This window comes from Mastigoproctus giganteus, chromosome 8 (assembly GCF_048544385.1).
Source record: "Mastigoproctus giganteus isolate SK-2022 chromosome 8, ASM4854438v1, whole genome shotgun sequence".
NCBI classification, from domain to species: domain Eukaryota; kingdom Metazoa; phylum Arthropoda; class Arachnida; order Uropygi; family Thelyphonidae; genus Mastigoproctus; species Mastigoproctus giganteus.
Window position 1 is genome coordinate 89,655,050 of NC_143582.1, and position 16,977 is coordinate 89,672,026.

The following is a 16,977-nucleotide window of genomic DNA, read 5'->3' on the forward strand; positions in this document are numbered from 1 at the left end:
TGCCCACCAACGAAGAGAGGCCATAAAGCCTTGAAAGGGTACCTTCTGGGTGGTGGTATCCAGCGAGAATAAGTAACAATAGTCTTCTCCATTGGTGAAGCGTTACTTATTCGAGGTAGTGCAATATCATGGCAACTCGTTGTGAAGGCATTTACAATATGAAATATAATTATATAAAAATGATGTGATTGCACTAACTCATATGTCAGCGATTCATTATTTTCCTTGAAGCAGAATTCAAGTTTATAATTATCCACTTCACCCTTTGTGAACTGGGGAGACATTTGCGAATCTCTAATCCATAAGGAACGTCCCTGAATTCAAGGATACTCTGTAATTATGGCTGAAAGTTGACTCTCTTAACTGGATAGATCTCATCCACCCCAGGCACTTTTTTTATGTTTAACTTCAACAATTTATCTTCCACTTTCCTCTCAATTATCACAAAATCGTTTAGCTCACCGTTAGTTTGATAAACTTCTTGCATCCCCCTTCCCTTAAAGAATTCTTTACGTGTGAATGAAAATGCAAAATATATATTCAGTCTGTCAGCAACCTGAACAGGTTCCTCAACAGTTAAAACATCTACATCAAGTTAACCACTGTGATTCAACCCCTTCCTTCTACTGTGAATATATGTAAATAAATAAGTCTTCTGTTTTTCTTTGCCTGAGACTTTTAGCAATCCGCCTTAGCCTGCACAACTCGCATCGTGACTTGATTGCAGACTAGTTTATACTGACTAAGTTTCTGTATCTCCTGATAATTTATGCGTATCCCATGCGTTTTCCTTCTCTGCCACAAGTCTTATCAGTTCTTTTGACATCCATTTAGGTCTGTCTTGAACTCTTAGTTGGTATTAAAAAACTTAGTTTCTATGATTACTTTCCTGAAGGCCTCCCCTCCCCTCCCCCACCATTTAGCAAATGCTGCTGGCAACATTATCAGTTAGTCTCACTGAATAGATTTTAAACTGTCTAAGACCATGTAGTCGCCTTGAAAGCAAAATAAATTCTTTCCCTTTATCCTTGTCAGTAGTCATATCTTTCAGTTGATCTAACATAATATATTATGCCCAGTGCCATCTAGTGGTTCTTTATGTGGAGATTCGTAGAGTCACTGGTGATAACCAGATTTCTATCTATTGTTTTCTCTCGTTGCCCCTGTCTATGGAAAAGATTTGCCGATTTTTAAAGGGAGTTGCGCTAGTGAAATTTTATATGAAATATCCATTAAAAGAACTAAGAAAAAAAACAGATTAAAGAACTAAAATCAAAGTTAACAAAAAAGTCGATATTTATTTGTCCTTCGCAAAAGAAAACAACATTCGACTCTGGAAATATTTTAAGGTTACGCATCAGTGACAGGTATTTGAAAATGTTTTTGACTTACCACAAAGAATCAAGCAATCGGAAGATAAATCCACTTTTAAGGCTACACTTTTTCTATGCCCCTTATATAATCCCCACTGGTTTGGTACCTTAATCACTCCCACAGCTAAAAGTATCATTGTAGCAGCGATATTGGAGAAATATCGTCGCTTCGGCTGGGTATGACAACATTCATAACCTTAATCGCTGAATGCGAACGTTGCTGGGTATGTGAATATACGCAACAATTTTAATAATTATTAAATATTATTTTATAATTATTTGTGACCCAAGAAGTGATTATCCGTCAACTTCTCAAAATGACAACATAGTTGGAAAATTTCAGAAATTGTGGCAAAAGATGGTAGGCTAACCCTCAGGATGATGGCTGAAGAGTTGTATATGAATAAGGAGACGATTCATCAAATTCTACATGAAGATGTAGGGGAAAGGAAGGTCTGTACAAAATTTGTGTCTCACGAATGAGCAAAAGTAACGAAGGGTGCCATCATGAGAAGGACTTCGTCCAGATAATCCTAATTTCCTCGACTGTATTGTCACTGGAAATATATGTTTCAATACGACCCAGAGATGAAGCGTCGGAGCATGCAGTCGACTTCAAAATAATCAGCAGGGGCCCAAAAAGTTTCGTTTACAGAAGTCTAGGATCAAGACGATGCTGGTCATGTTTTTCAACAAACGGTGTGATACAAGGAACTTAGACCTGAAGAGAGAAAGTGCGTTCTATGTACTGATGCTTCAAAGACTATTTTACTGTATTTCCTGGGTGAGGCAGCAATTTCGAGAGAAAGCGAGCTATTTCTTGTTGCATGACAATTCCTCCGCCCATTCCGCACTTGTTACGAATACATTTCTGACGAACATCGCACTGTGCAGATCGATCATCCCCACCCTACTCACTCGATCTAGCACCAGCGAAATTCTTAGACAGAGATTTCAGGGTGTTGAGAACATAAAGAAAAACGTAACTGCAGACCCAAACATCATATCTTTGGACATCTTCGTTGACTCGTTTCAAGAACTCTTAGAAGGATGCAATAGGCGCATTCAATCGGGTGGTGATCACTTTGAATAAAAACGAAACAAAATAAAACCATTTTTGAGCTCCTTCACACTTTTTGTTCTTTTTATTGCACCACTCCGGGAACTTTATCTCCTGTTGTCTTCACCATGTAACAACTCAACTCCCAATGGCTGAATTTTCATGAAATTTAATATTTGGGCTTTTTAAAGATGTCATTAAAATCGGACAAACAGAAAACCGGCAATTATTTCTTTTTTTTCATGCAATTTGTGTGTAAAAATAGCCATAGTTTAAATGTAGTTTTAATGCAAATTTTAATGCATTACGAGATGAAGATTAAATTCTCACTGAGAGAGGCATATTACTCATGAATAAACGAGTAGGAATTGTTTTAAGTAACTGAAGCTTTGTGTTCTTCGCAAATTAAGTAAAACAATAAATTAACCTGGAAAACTGACGCACAGATAAAATATAAAATGGAAATTTCTATGTATTTTTAAGTGCTGTAGCTGTCACCTTAAATCATACTGTTATGGTAACTGTACGATAAAGGCTCCTTCTAAGAATCATAAATAATGGACGTATGATATAATTTTAGCCAAAGGTACAGAAATGATGGCTGGTTTAGTGTTTTCTGGCGCAGAGGCATCGGAATGAAAAATCTTGGTCGACTCAACAACAACCTTTAAAACGGTCGCTGGAAAACTGAACACACACTTGGTTGAAATCACCCAATAGACAGCAGAAATAGTTGCAATGCTATACACGGATGATTGTAAATGCTTGTAATAAAATATTCTCCAGCATCCTAACCGTAATAGTTAACGTATAATCATATTCTATAAGTTGTGAGCAAATGTATAGGCCCACACAAAACTAACAAATTCATAAATAAGTTAATAATGGAAAGGGACTGTATAACACTAGGAAGGGTCACTGATGGTTTTTCATGCTAATACATAAAGAAGGAAGAGGAATTAAAAAACCAACAGTGCAAAGTAGCAGGAAGGGGAATTCCACTTTTAATTATTTTTTTTTTATTCGGGAGACTAATCTCAACGTACATACAACGTACAAGGCACCATCTTGGCTAACATCGGTAATGTACACAGCATCGCTATTGCTTCACCTATCACCTCTGTGGTGGCAAAACTCACCCAAATACTCCAACTCCGATTATGTTTTCGCCACTATAACCAAAGACCGTTTACTACCGAATCTGATCTCGTTTTTGGATGTGTGTGTGTGAGAGAGAGAGAGAGAGGTCTGAACAAATACTGAGCACTTCTGCGCACAGGAAATCCATGTGTGCCAGACAATACACATTTACGACTCTGCTCATGCCATCATTCACAACACAAACATTGCTAGGACTCCTATAGAGAAAACAGTCACATTGTAGTAATACGTTGCACGGAACGATAAAATCATCGTGTCCATTCCGATCCATCTAGATGTGGTGGGTTCCATACACGTTCGACAAGAATCCCCATAGACCTCGCTCTACTAACTCCTGCTGGCATTGGTTATGTACTAATTCTATCCTGGGATACTCTAGCCAATTTCCAGAATGTTGTTGTAGGCGCAACATATGATATACACTTGACTGGCAAAAAGACAGTTAGCCACCTACCCCACCATGGCCGTCCTTCTGAAACACTGCTAGATGTAGGGTTGTCTATTGTGTAGAAAGCAGATTGTGGTGCTGATTACACTAAAAAGACACACTAGTAGATTCATCCAGATGCAGAATTTCTGAACAATACAAGGCCATTTGTATCTGAGTCTGGAAATGATCCAACATTTCTGAAGTCGAACCCAATACTGTACAAATTATTGACAGTTCGCATAAGTTACTCCACAGACAGGCCCTCTGCTCCACATCAACCGGGACTACAACACTTCATCTTCGAATTCCCATTTTCGAATATCTTTTTACTTCCATTGGCGACTTCCTTCCCGACAAGGAACCCTGTAGAGCCATCGAAAGTCGACCAATTTTGGAAAGTGGATTTTCTCTTTCTCAATTGGAAATTTTATATATTAATATGATTAAACAATAACTCCTACTTCCTATATGATTTCGTTCATTTAGTCACCGTTAACTTATATATTTTGCACCTATTCAATGCAGAAATACTGTCGTAGATTTGTGAACAGACACATTTGCTCATAACTTATAATAGAATATGGCTGCTGTGTAGGAACGAACTCTTGAGGGTATAACGTTGATAATATATTATTATAATCATTATAGAGCATGCGTGTATATCGTATAATAGCTATTTCTGCCATCCATTGGACGGTCCCAACATGTATATTAAATTTAATTTTCCAAGAGTCCAGCAGCCGTTATTATTGCTGAGTCGCCAAAGAATTCCGCTTGCCTTCTTTGTCGACTCAGCAGTGCTTCAAAAGCTCCACGTTTGCCACTTTGCTATTAATATGTATATTACGTAATTGCACAGTTAAATATACACTTTGTTTAATAAATGTGTTAAATGTGATATTTTAAAACTTTCTAAGCCAGGAGGTTACTTGGTTGTAGTTTAGGTTGGATGCCAACTCATCAAACGTAGACTTCTTGGAAACAGTCTCTATCAGAGAACATGCCAGTTATCCATCTGCAGTGTAGCCAGTGGCCAATCCTAGTCGTATTCCATTATTTATTTAATTTTAAGTATTTCTTTTTCTTCGTTGAGCGACTAACTTACATATTTTCAAACTCAGACACTCTGAAATTAACGGCTTAGCTAATTACTGGGAAGGGTCATTTTGATACAAGATGCTGCTCAAGGGCAACAGCTGTAAATCCATATTCCTGCAGTTACCGAGGTAGAAGAAGTAGCGAAATGAAATTTTGGTAAGTCTTTGGCTGGCCAAATTACATATTAACGGCTGAAAGCCCCTGTGATAAAACTTTATATACAGTGTATTAAATTTGTAAGTTTATTAATCTTGGGACAACGTGTTAAGGCTAATGGACAAGATAAAGCCTTTAGGAACAAATTTTGCCAGGTGACAAAGCAGGAATGTCTGATGAAAGTACACACAATAAGCCTACGATTAATAGGGAACTGGAGAACTATTTTGTTTCAGAAGCAGCGTGGTTACCAATACTCGGTCTGTTTTCAGTTACAAAATAAAGTACAAGGCAGCCATTTACATTTTTCTAATCCTTATGGGGAGGGTTGGAAATGAGGGCAGACGCTGCCACCCTAGTTCCACAGCTGTTGTGAGGTTTTTTAGGCGCATCAGCGACTCAGACCATATTGCGCTGTTGTATATTATGTCTGAACAAGCGTGTTCATGGACCAATTTACATCTTGTGCGAGATTAAAAACCTAGAACAACACACAAATACCCCTGAGATCCACTAAGTACAGCCTCGACTGAAAAAGAGATTTAGAAATTCCCCCAGTCATAGACGGAAATATAACCTACACCTGTCTAAACGAGTGAAAAGTGGCGAAACCACTATACTATCGTAGAGAACTTGAGCTTTTGTGACAACAATAAATAAATTTTCTGCTTATACTCTGAGACGACCACATGAAATCAGAGGTGTTGGTTGGGTCTATCTTTCTAGAACTTAACGTAAATCAAATTTCCATCTAGTTCTGAAAGTTCATTTCCACCACTGCTTACGTAAATATTCAGATCAACTCTGTCATTCACGAGAAATACATTTCCAATAGTAACGCTCGATTTTTGTAACGCAATAAAACAAATTGTGAGAGTGATAGTGATCTATTTTTATTTTTATTATGAAGTATATGTGTTAACATTATGTTTTAAAAATTATATCAGATAAATGTCCGCCGCGGCTTTGTCTGGTTTGGTTAATCCTGGATACCCAATTGGTGATGACGTTATCGCATAAAAGTGGCTCAATTTCAGCAATAACGCGCCTAATGTTGGCCTTTAAGGCGGCAACCGTCCGTGGTTTGTTAGCATAGACTTTGGATTTTAGAAAGCCCCAGAGAAAAAAAATCCAGTGGCGTTAGGTCGCAGGATCTGGGCGGCCAATTAACGTCACCATTTCGCGATATAACGGAACCTTCAAATTTCTCATGCAATAGTGTTACTGTATCACGTGCCGTATGGCACGTAGCACCGTCTTGTTGAAACCAAATGTTTGTTAGATCGATTCCATCCACTGCAGGCCAAAAAAAATCTCTTATCATAGCCCTGTATCGCTCACCGTTGACCGTAAGTGCCACTACTTCTTCGTTTTCGAAAAAATACGGACCGATTATTCCGCCGGACCAAAGTGTACACCATACCGTAACTTTTTCGGAATGTAGTGGGACCTCATGAATCTCCCGTGGGTTTTCGTCGCTCCAAATTCGGCAATTTTGCTTGTTAACAAAGCCACTTAACCAGAAATGAGCCTCGTCACTAAACATTATTTTTCGCCCAAAATCAGGATCGACCTCCAACTGCTCTAGCGCCCAATCAGCGAATGCACGCCGCTGCGCATGATCGTTGGGCTTTAGTTGTTGGGTTAATTGCACTTTATAAGGGTGAAGCCCTAAGTTCTTATGCAGGATTCGCCAAGTTGTCGTCGAAGACAGGCCAAGTTCTTGAGCCCGACGCGGAATGGACTGTTGCGGATTCTCACGCACACTTTCCCGGACTGCAGCAATATTTTCAACGGATCTTGCGTTTCGCTGACGTACAGGCACTTTCAGATTTGCCACAGACCCAGTTGCTTCGAATTTGTTTATTAAACGGCGAATTGTGGATTCTGAAGGACGTTCGTCGACACCATAAACTGCACGGAGTGCACGAAACGTTTGACGAATAGAACATTGGTTTTGATAATAATTTTTTACAATTTCGACTCGTTGCTCAGTCGTGTAACGCTCCATAATAAAATGCAGAGACTAACTGAATACGGCTACCAAAGATACCACCTGTGTGACTGTCGACTTCGTCATGCGCTGTTGCCAAACATCGAGAGTTACTATTGGAAAACCCTTTACAACAGAAGTCTCGATCAGAATTACTAACAGATCACATATGTAATTCACAGAAATCTCTTCAAAATATCAATAAAATTAATTAAACAAAATTTAACCTGACCTTACAGCAAAGCAAAAAAAAAAATAAAAAAAAAATAAATACTCAGCTGGATGGAATGAAAAGAAACTAACCAAAAAAAAATTACAACAAAATTCAATTGATATTACAAAATGTTTAAAGTGGAACCTTCTAATTTTGTATGATCATTTTGTCGTTTTTCTGATATCCGTTTCATTGACAGCTTCTTCAACAGACAATGATGGTTCACGTGTCAATCGATCGACCAGAATTTCGGGCTGGACAAGTCAACGATGGTGTATCGGGAAACACTGCTTCTGAAAAGGTAAAGTGAGTTTCCCACCACTTTACCTTCTTAACGTTAGCCGATTAGGTCAACGTTAAACATATTAAAGAAATGCTCAACATGTCATCTAAGCTCAAACATGGATGGATTCCTCACGTCGATAAACAACTGATTGCCGAGTAACCGGACGAGTAGGTGACGCAAATCAACTACGTTGAAACAACTCGTCCTCAGTCCAGTGTACGAGTCGTTCTATATATCTGCGATCCCCATTATTTGAACAAACATTTTGCCTTCCACAATGCAAGATATCCCATCGTGTTGGTTCTTCTCTAACAGTAGGTAGTAAGTCTTAAGAATGAAAGCGCGTTCCTAAATAACTCAGCATATATATCAGCATTCAGTCGACGAAGTATTACAAACAAATCAGGAAAGCTTTTAACTCAGTAATGTGTTCTATTTTCGGATCCGTTATAACGAACTTTTTCTTTTATTATTGATTTTCCAAAGACTTTCCCGAAGTTTGTATTAGATGCAGTGCAAGGAAGTGACAGGCTTTTGCGGCACCAGCCAAAAATAAATAATAATAATAAAAATAAAACATACACGGTGTTTCAAAAATGATGGTCAATAGTTTAAAGGTGAAAAGTACAAACTAAAATAAGCAAAAAGTCACAGTGAACATCGGGCCGCAAATGAACCGTTTTCGAGATAATGCACATTTTCTGTTAAGATCCACCACTGACTATGGGAGCACTCTGGGAGGGTAGTCTGTATTGCTGAGACCTCGTACACGCTGGATATGGTAGGGGGTACAAGTAACTGGCAATGTATAATTCGCCACACACTGCTATGACCCAGTACAGCTCTTGCAGAGCAACCCTCCTTGTCGAAATTCCTGGATTTTGTTCTGTTCTTTCTAACACCCTTTCTTCAACATCAGGTGTTACGCTTCTGGGCCTACCTGCTCGTACTGCATGTGCGAAGTGCCCATGTTCTCTAAGGCGTTGATGTTCCCTGATGAATGTAGGCCTGTTGGGCTGCCTTCGGCAGGGAAATTCTTCTTGGTACAAACGTGCAGCCTCGAGTGCACTGCCGTTGGCTTTACCATACATGAAGTGCATGTCCGCATATTCTTCGTTGCTGTAACCTCTTTCCATGTTGACTATCCTTTGACAAGCACTTATGCCTGTTACGTCTCAGAGAATTGAGAGAGAGGGGAAAGGGAGAGAATGAGCATAACCTAACCTAAACAAACAAGTCAGTGGTGGATCCCAACTCTGTACAGCTCACCTTGTCAGTGGTGGATCCCAACTAGAAATGTGCGATATCTCGGAAACGATTCACTTAAGAACCCATGTTTACTAGGCCTTTTTTGCATATTGTAGTCTGTACAGTTAACCTTATATTATTGACCTTCACTTTTGAAACACCCTGTATAAAAAATAAAAACTACCTAGGTATTTCCCTCCTCATGTAACTGCCCAACTGACCCTTGAATTAACAAATCTGTCAGTCTCAACTACTGAGTTCGGTAGCGCACATGTTCGAAGTCTTTCCTCATATGAACGCCGTTCTCATCAGGTGAGTTGTCTGCCTTCGGACCCTTTCAAGAAGTTTGAAGTCTTTTTTTTTTTAGGTGCCGTTTCCATACAGTATTCTCAGTCTGGCCTTACAGTTGTCTTATACAGGGGGATTATGACTTCCTCTCGCTACATAATCGACAGGACACTATGGGCCATGGTTGCCGCCTATCTACACAGGTCGGAGAATTCCCAAACCAAATTCCTTTCTTCCTCTATGTTTAGTTCAACTCCACAAGTGTATGAGTTGCTATTATCTTAGTGTAAGCCCTACATTAAAACAAGCTGCCACTTTTATGCCCATCCTTGATGTCTGTCCAAATCATCCTGAAGGATGATGGTGGTACTTGGCGAGCATCGTTAACCACTCTCCCAGTCCTCAAATTTTGACAATGCCCTCCATCGATGTCATTTATGAAATTCGGAAACAGTGGTCTCAGAACTGTTCCTTCGGAGACTCCACTTCGAATTTTAGCCCAATCTGAAAAGTAACCATTAATCACAACCCTCTGCCTGCTACCCTGCAATCTATCTTCGAACCTTACCACGATCCCAAATCATGTCCCACAAGTTTCGCAGGTCATTTCTGAAATAATTGTGTGCAACCCACATGAAGGTCTCTGATAATAAAGCTATTTGGATTGAACTCCAGATTATGGGTACACCTGGTCACCGCGTTGCGAGCATGGCCAAATTCTGGACGAATTCAAGCAAAAGAAGTGTGGATTTTTTAATTGACTTTCATTTTTAGCCAGTAAAAAAAAGTTGGGTTAGTTTACGCCAGTAATTCGGGACGGGTTCAAGCAAAAGAAGCCACTTCCTTCAGAGGTATACCCATAATCTGGAGTATAACCGTAATTTTTTATTAACAAACATTAAGGAAAGGGGGAGCTATTCGTTCCTTATATTTATGTTAGCGACTATGATTATTTGACGTGGAGTGTATTATTCAAAAAATATAAAAAACAATCCTAGTTTGTTAAACAGACGCAGTTATAATGATGTCAGTTATAGATAAGACAAATAACTAATTATACCACGTTCATTTCAATACTTCATCTTCTTTGCAACTTCCTTAAGCCCTTTAGGGATGTTTGGATTTAGTTCAGTCATTAAAATTTGTGAAAACTTAATGAAATGCATTCTTGTTGGAAGGAGTCCCTGTAGATTTATTTCACCCAAGCTTAGAATTCAGTTTGCATTTTTGAAGAAATGTTTTCAAGCGAGTGCTTAATGAAGCCAACTGTTTCGCAATCAAAAATAGAACAGCAGGTGGGAGATATTTCGCATATTTAAAGAAATTAAGTGGTAACAATACAGTGGTTCATTATATTGCAGATTTGAATTAAAAATGCATTCTACTCGACTTCCCCTACAAAACGCTATGCAGGATTTTTCGCATATTTAATAATTTTTTAACACTGATGCAAGTTCTGTAAGTCGAAATTTACATAATGGTGTGCATTCTATGTTAATCATCGTGATGATTATTTTTGGGGTGGTGAGGTAGCCTTGCCGAAACTAAAGAGCACGAAATAACCTTAGCGGTCTAATTCGTTGCATTCAGTTTATTTCTTAATTTTATGCAAATGATTTGTGTAACGCTTAAGAATGCTATGTCCTGTATAATTAAAAGAGTTTATCAAGCGTGTAAGTGAGAGAGAAGAGTGAGAAAATAATGTTCAATTTAAAATATCTACTACAATTATTATTTAAGAATTTTACATATAGCAGAGAAGGCTAACAACAAATAAAAAATATGCGTAGTAAGTTAACTTGGGATAACGTAATCTTCTATACCTAACAAATATGCTACCCGAGATTAACAACTTAAAGAATGATTGCTTCTATTTTATCCTACTGAAGTACGTGGGTGCATTTCTTCCAATTTATTCAAATATACAGATGATAGAACTAAGCGAATTCTATTCAAAGTTGGATTACCGTAAATGAAATAAATTGGCATAATATTTTAAGATTATCTATATAATATCGGTGTAGATAACCATAGACAACACTTAAAGAAAAAAATACGATGGATGGGCATCATTTCATATGTATCTCATATTGTGCTCATCCTTTATAACGAGTTGCCATGTATTGCACTACCTCGAATAAGTAACGTTTCACTAATAGAGAAGACTATTGTCACTTATTCTCGGTGGGCAGCCATTTACCGAATATTTCATGTAACAGAATGCAACAGCTACGCATATCACTCTTACTGACCGTGCTTTATTTGAATATGCAAGTAGCTTGGCATAAGAATGAAATATGCCATGTATAAATCCGACATTTTGAACTATTTTTATAATTAACGACATTTTATTTCGATTGTTATGCTAATATAAACTGTGAAACAGCAAGCTTAGTTTCTTTTGAAAATTAAACCACACTTTATTGAATTAACGAGAAATATTCACGTTGCACCGTACGTCGGAGTGGAGGGGTGTTGGGTATTACTGTGAACAAATCGTGAATGAAATCGAACAATGCGCGTTGGAAGTTTAATTAAAATCAGAATATAATTGAAATTAGAATATCGATCGTAAAATGCATACAAAACTAAATGCTGAAATGCAAAAAAAAAAATTCAAAACTAAATTTTCTTACGCTAGTTTTGTATTTGTTTTTATAAATGTCTGACCACAGCATTTTTTAATGACGTAAGACGTTAAAAAAACTTGAAAAGAAAGTGTAAAAGGCGAAATTACTTACGATTAAAATAAATAATGCAGGAACACTGGTTTCTATGGGAAAAAAAGAAATTGCCAGTTTGAAAGCAGAAAAGCATAACGCACCAAACGAACGAAGCAAGACATCCAACTTTCCCCCTAACGGCATTAACTGAATTAATTAAAACACGTGACAAAAAATAAAACTAGTAGTTTTATTTTTTGTCATTTAGCTTGATGCTGGCAGTGAAGTAGAGCTCAATCGTATTTCATGTCAAAAAGGACCACGATTTTCGCTCTGAAACAAAACAAGGAGGCCATAATTCTCTCTCTACAGCCTCTATAACAATGATACAGGATGGAAGAAATATTCCAAAGTCAGAAACGTGACCAAAAAAAAAAAAAATTCGAGAAGGCGAAGAAAAGGGCAGGAAAAATGAGACGGCTCTCTCAGTGATCAAAGAGGTTTTATTCACTCCGAAACTTTTTTTGCAGCCGAGTAACCTGGATAAAAAAAAAAGTAAACAAGACAACAAACGGAAACCAAGTAATGAAAATTAAGTATTTCTGACCAGCGTTGGAGAATTTTTCATCAAAAAGATTCTTTGCTGATGTCTATTCACATTTATTTACTAATTTCAAACAAAACACAATGTTCATAAGTTTGTGACATGAGTGGAAAGAAGTTTAGAAAACCATTCTGTCATAGTTAAAAACATGCCACTTTCAGTCACTCAATTCTTGAAGCCAGTCACTCAATTCTTCACTATCTCAAGCTCCATTTCATCTACTACTTCGGCATCTTTTGAGATGCCTTCTTTGTATAAGTGGTAAAATAAAAGCCTACAGCAAGTGAGTTCCACCTTTTTTCAGCTGCGGACACATAAAATTCTGAACGTCGCTGGCCACATGAATTCTCACTTGAAGTGGGCTGCAAATCGAAACTATTGCTGGATTTAGGTATGTGTTGGAAAATAATGTATAATAAGTAACAGAAATTTTAGGGTTCCCCTGTTGGAGTAGATACTTTTATAATTTCGCCAGACAGCTCATTGTACAGCTCAAAACTAATCGGAAGTTTCCTATAAGGAAGCTTGGAAACACCAGATAGTTAATTATGAACGTTGTGTTGCTGAACCTAACAGTGTATTTGAATCAATAAATATATGTCGAATGCAATATTTAAGAATTCGTTATGATATGAGAAGTGTTCGGTTAGTAAGGCGGTTAATAAAAGTTAGTAACAAAACAACACAAAACAACACCTGGTTATGACTACTGTACTTATTACACTGTGTGGTAAAGAACTGGTTCAAATCCAGTCGAGACAGGATTTGAACACAATGTGAAAATTCTGCTTTCGTGGATTTTTTTACTGGCATAGCCGTTTTCGTCAATTTTGGTGGAGGACTGGATGATATTTTTTCCCAAAACCTCAGATTTTTCATCTCTAAAAACAGACTTTTTCACATACAGTACCTCACAAAATCTGATCGTTAAACTATCTTAAAAAGACTTTTGAGAGTAACTAATTAAAGTGTTATATTCCATTTAACTCGTAACCCATTCTTTAGTTGCTGTTGTTCCATATTGCTCCGTGTATATTGTCTATAAATTGCGGGCGTTCTCTGGTCAACTTTCTGTTTGCTGGACGAAAAACCTGAGTTTCCGGGAGAAAAAACCATGCTACCCTCGCCTGAGACGGCTAACTCAGCATTGTTGTGAAAAAAGGCTCGTAAACTTTTCTCGCATCATCAACGGGAATGGAACTCCGGTCTTTATCACCCAGTGTAGGAAGGACGGCGATTTTACTAACTGTGCTATCCACGAGGGCCATCCTTTAGCATGAATCATTTCATGAATTCCTAGTTGGTATGGATTCAACTACACTGGTGTACAAAACTTAAGGACCAGTCAGGTTTTCACCTGTAGCTTTTCATAGGAGTGGTCTGGATATGGGAAATGTATACCAAAGGAACCACGTGAGGTACAGAAATGATGAAGGAAACAACACCGACACAGCAACGGAAACAAAACGGAACAGAGGGACTTTATTCAAAAATGGCAACATAGCACTGGCTGCCAGTGCTACGTTGCCGTATGATGCATCTCTATCACTGTTAGTGATGCAGATGCATCACTGCCAAAGATGGAACAAAGGGAAGAGGTGGTCCTTAGTAGGAGATATGCCCACCCCTAATGTCGATGCAGGTTTTGCACTGCCTGTCTATATTTAGAACAACGTTGTTGATAAGTTCTTGCGGTAACATCGTCCATTCCTCTGTCAGCGCCATCTTCAGCTGGTGAACATATTCTGTTGGGTGTGGACATGCCGCTAGGCGTCTCCCCAGAGCATCCCATATGTGTTCGATGGGATTTAGATTGGTTGAACGGGCAGGCCAATCCATACGAACAATGTCCTCACTTTCAAAAGCATATCAACAGCTGCAGTGCGATAGAGTGTGGCGTTATCATCCATAAACACGAATTCGGAGCCAATGGCACCTCGGAACAGACGCACATGGGGAAGGATTACCTCAGTACAGTAGCGTTCACCGGTTACAGTACCGCCTTCCAGTATCTGAATTATGTACGTCCATCCTAGATAACGCCTCTCCAGACGAGAACACCTCGACCGCCATATCGATCCCTTTCAGTGATGTTTGCGGGGTAATACCGTGTGCCAGATTAGCTGACGTCCAGAATTGCTGCTGAGACTGAATCTATTCTCATCAGTAAAGAGTACTTTACCTCATTGCGCTGCTGTCCAGTCTTTGTGTTCGATGCACCACTGTAAACGGAGTCTCCGATGAGCAGGTGTTAAAGGGACACAGCAAACTGGCCGTCGGACAAACAGTCTACCTTTGTGGAGTTGCCTGGCCACAGTAAACCTCGATATCCTGCGTCATGTGCAGCTGGTTTGCAATGGATACCGCTGTCTGGTGTCGGTCCCTCTTGGCCTGTAGGAGTATATAGCGGTCATCATTGGGCGTTGTTTTTCGTGAATGCCCACCACTGGTCTTTTGAACAGCTTTCTGAAGGCCGACTACGCACGTGAGACGATGGTAAGGGCGATACCGAATTCTGCAGCCACACTCCTCGCACTTCGAGCTTCCCAATTATTCGACCCCGGGTAAAGTCATCCAGATGTTGTGTACTGTCCATTTCGTTGTCCGTATCACTGTATGAAACAAATCGAACGTCTGTAACAATCGTGCTCACCATTCGGTAATTTGCACATAACTGCTGAACTGCTGCTTTTATCTGTTTATGTGAGCCCTCTCATCACGATTCAAATTTTTGCATGTGCACCAGCTTTCTACTGAACGGCCACAGTTATGAAATCGCCACATGCTGTTTCCTTTGATTTTGTGGTTGTAACCTTTAGAAATAGTGTTGGTCCTGCGTGGGTAGCACAGTGGCATCGTCACCGCCCTCCCCATACCGAGTGGAAAAGGCCTGCGTTCGAATCCCGTCGATGACGCGAGAAACTTTAATGGGCTTTTTTCGCTCCGTGGCTGAGTTAGTTGGTCTCAGGCGTAGATAGCAAGGTTTTTCTCCCCAGTAACTGGGATTTTTTCGTCCAACAAAACAGGCAAATCAACCATAGAACATACGCAATTTACAGACACAAATACGGGTTAATGTATTTAATTACGGGCAACCCTAAAATAATAATAATAATAATACCAGTGTAGTAAATTGTTTATCAATATTAGGATATTCTGAAAACAACCGAACCCGTAATTCATTCAGATTACGTGGATATTGTTGTTGTTGTGTTTTCGTTTTCCGTTAAAGGTAGTCCGATACGTTCTCTATAAGATCAAAATCTGGTGACCTGTGGGCCAATTTAAATACACTAACGTTCTCTAGTGCCACTTTAAACCCAAAAAAGACCCTTTGAACCGAACAGCCGTAACCCTGAAATATAAGAGTATCGAAATCACCAAATCCTTAAAATGCTCAGCAAAAGGCACAACTTGGTATTCGTACAACCAGCCTGTTCATCCTGGTTAGTATTCAAGTAGGGAACCCAGTTCATAATAGTTAAAACATCTCCAAAGCATCACTGACTCAACACCACTTTGCATAACGCCTTGCGTACAGTCTGGATAAAAGCTCTCCTGTTCAATTTTGTTTCGTCAGATCATATCAGAGCTGTCCAGCCATGAACAGTCTAGCTTTTATGCCTTTTAACCCGTATTAACAGGCGGGCTATTTTATGCACAGCTGTTAACATCGGTCGTTTTCGGGGGACTCTACTCCACACATATATATCAAAGTTATGCAATTCTCTTTGCAATATTCTCTCAGAAATCGACTGACTGACTTGACTAATTGTTTGCAACACAAATTTCAAATGCTATCACTCCTTTTTGCCTCTCACTAACATCTTTTCTACACTCCATCTTTCGTGGTAGAAACCCTTGCTTTTTCAGTTACCGCTAGTTTACCTATAAATAAAGAAAACGGATCTCTAATTTCAGTTCTGGAAAAGCCTACGCATAAAAGATAAAAGTGCTCAATCCGTTATATGCCCGAATACCAAATAGCTAATTTTCTTTTGTCCGGTATCTGTACCAGATTTAGAATAAATGCACTTTACAGTTATATTACTCTTGGCCTTTCTTTTCCTCGGAAAAAAGCAGCCTACCAACCTGCGAGACACAACGTAGTTATCTGGAAGGGATTCCAAGCTGTAGATGGTTATTGCAAGATGTGGCAGGACAGTCACAGCAGATTTGGGCAGAACCTTAAATTTCTTCTGGTGGGCAAGCATTAGGGTAAAGCCCTAATTACGCCCTCGTCGGTAGCAGAGTTGGTATAATTACCATCCTCCCCATACTGGGTAGAAAAGACCTAAGTTCGAATCTCGTCGATGACGAGGGAATTTTTATGGGTCTTTTTTCACACCGTGGCTAAGTTTTTAAAATTTTAATTATTATAAATTAAAATTATTTTATTGCTT

At 38.9% G+C, this 16,977-nt stretch overlaps 1 protein-coding gene across 1 annotated transcript in view; it reads left to right on the forward strand.

Annotated features, from left to right (window-relative positions):
• LOC150081708 (tachykinin-like peptides receptor 86C) overlaps window positions 1-16,977 on the forward strand; it is a 174,819-nt gene that overhangs the window by 125,295 nt on the left and 32,547 nt on the right. The window lies entirely within an intron of this gene.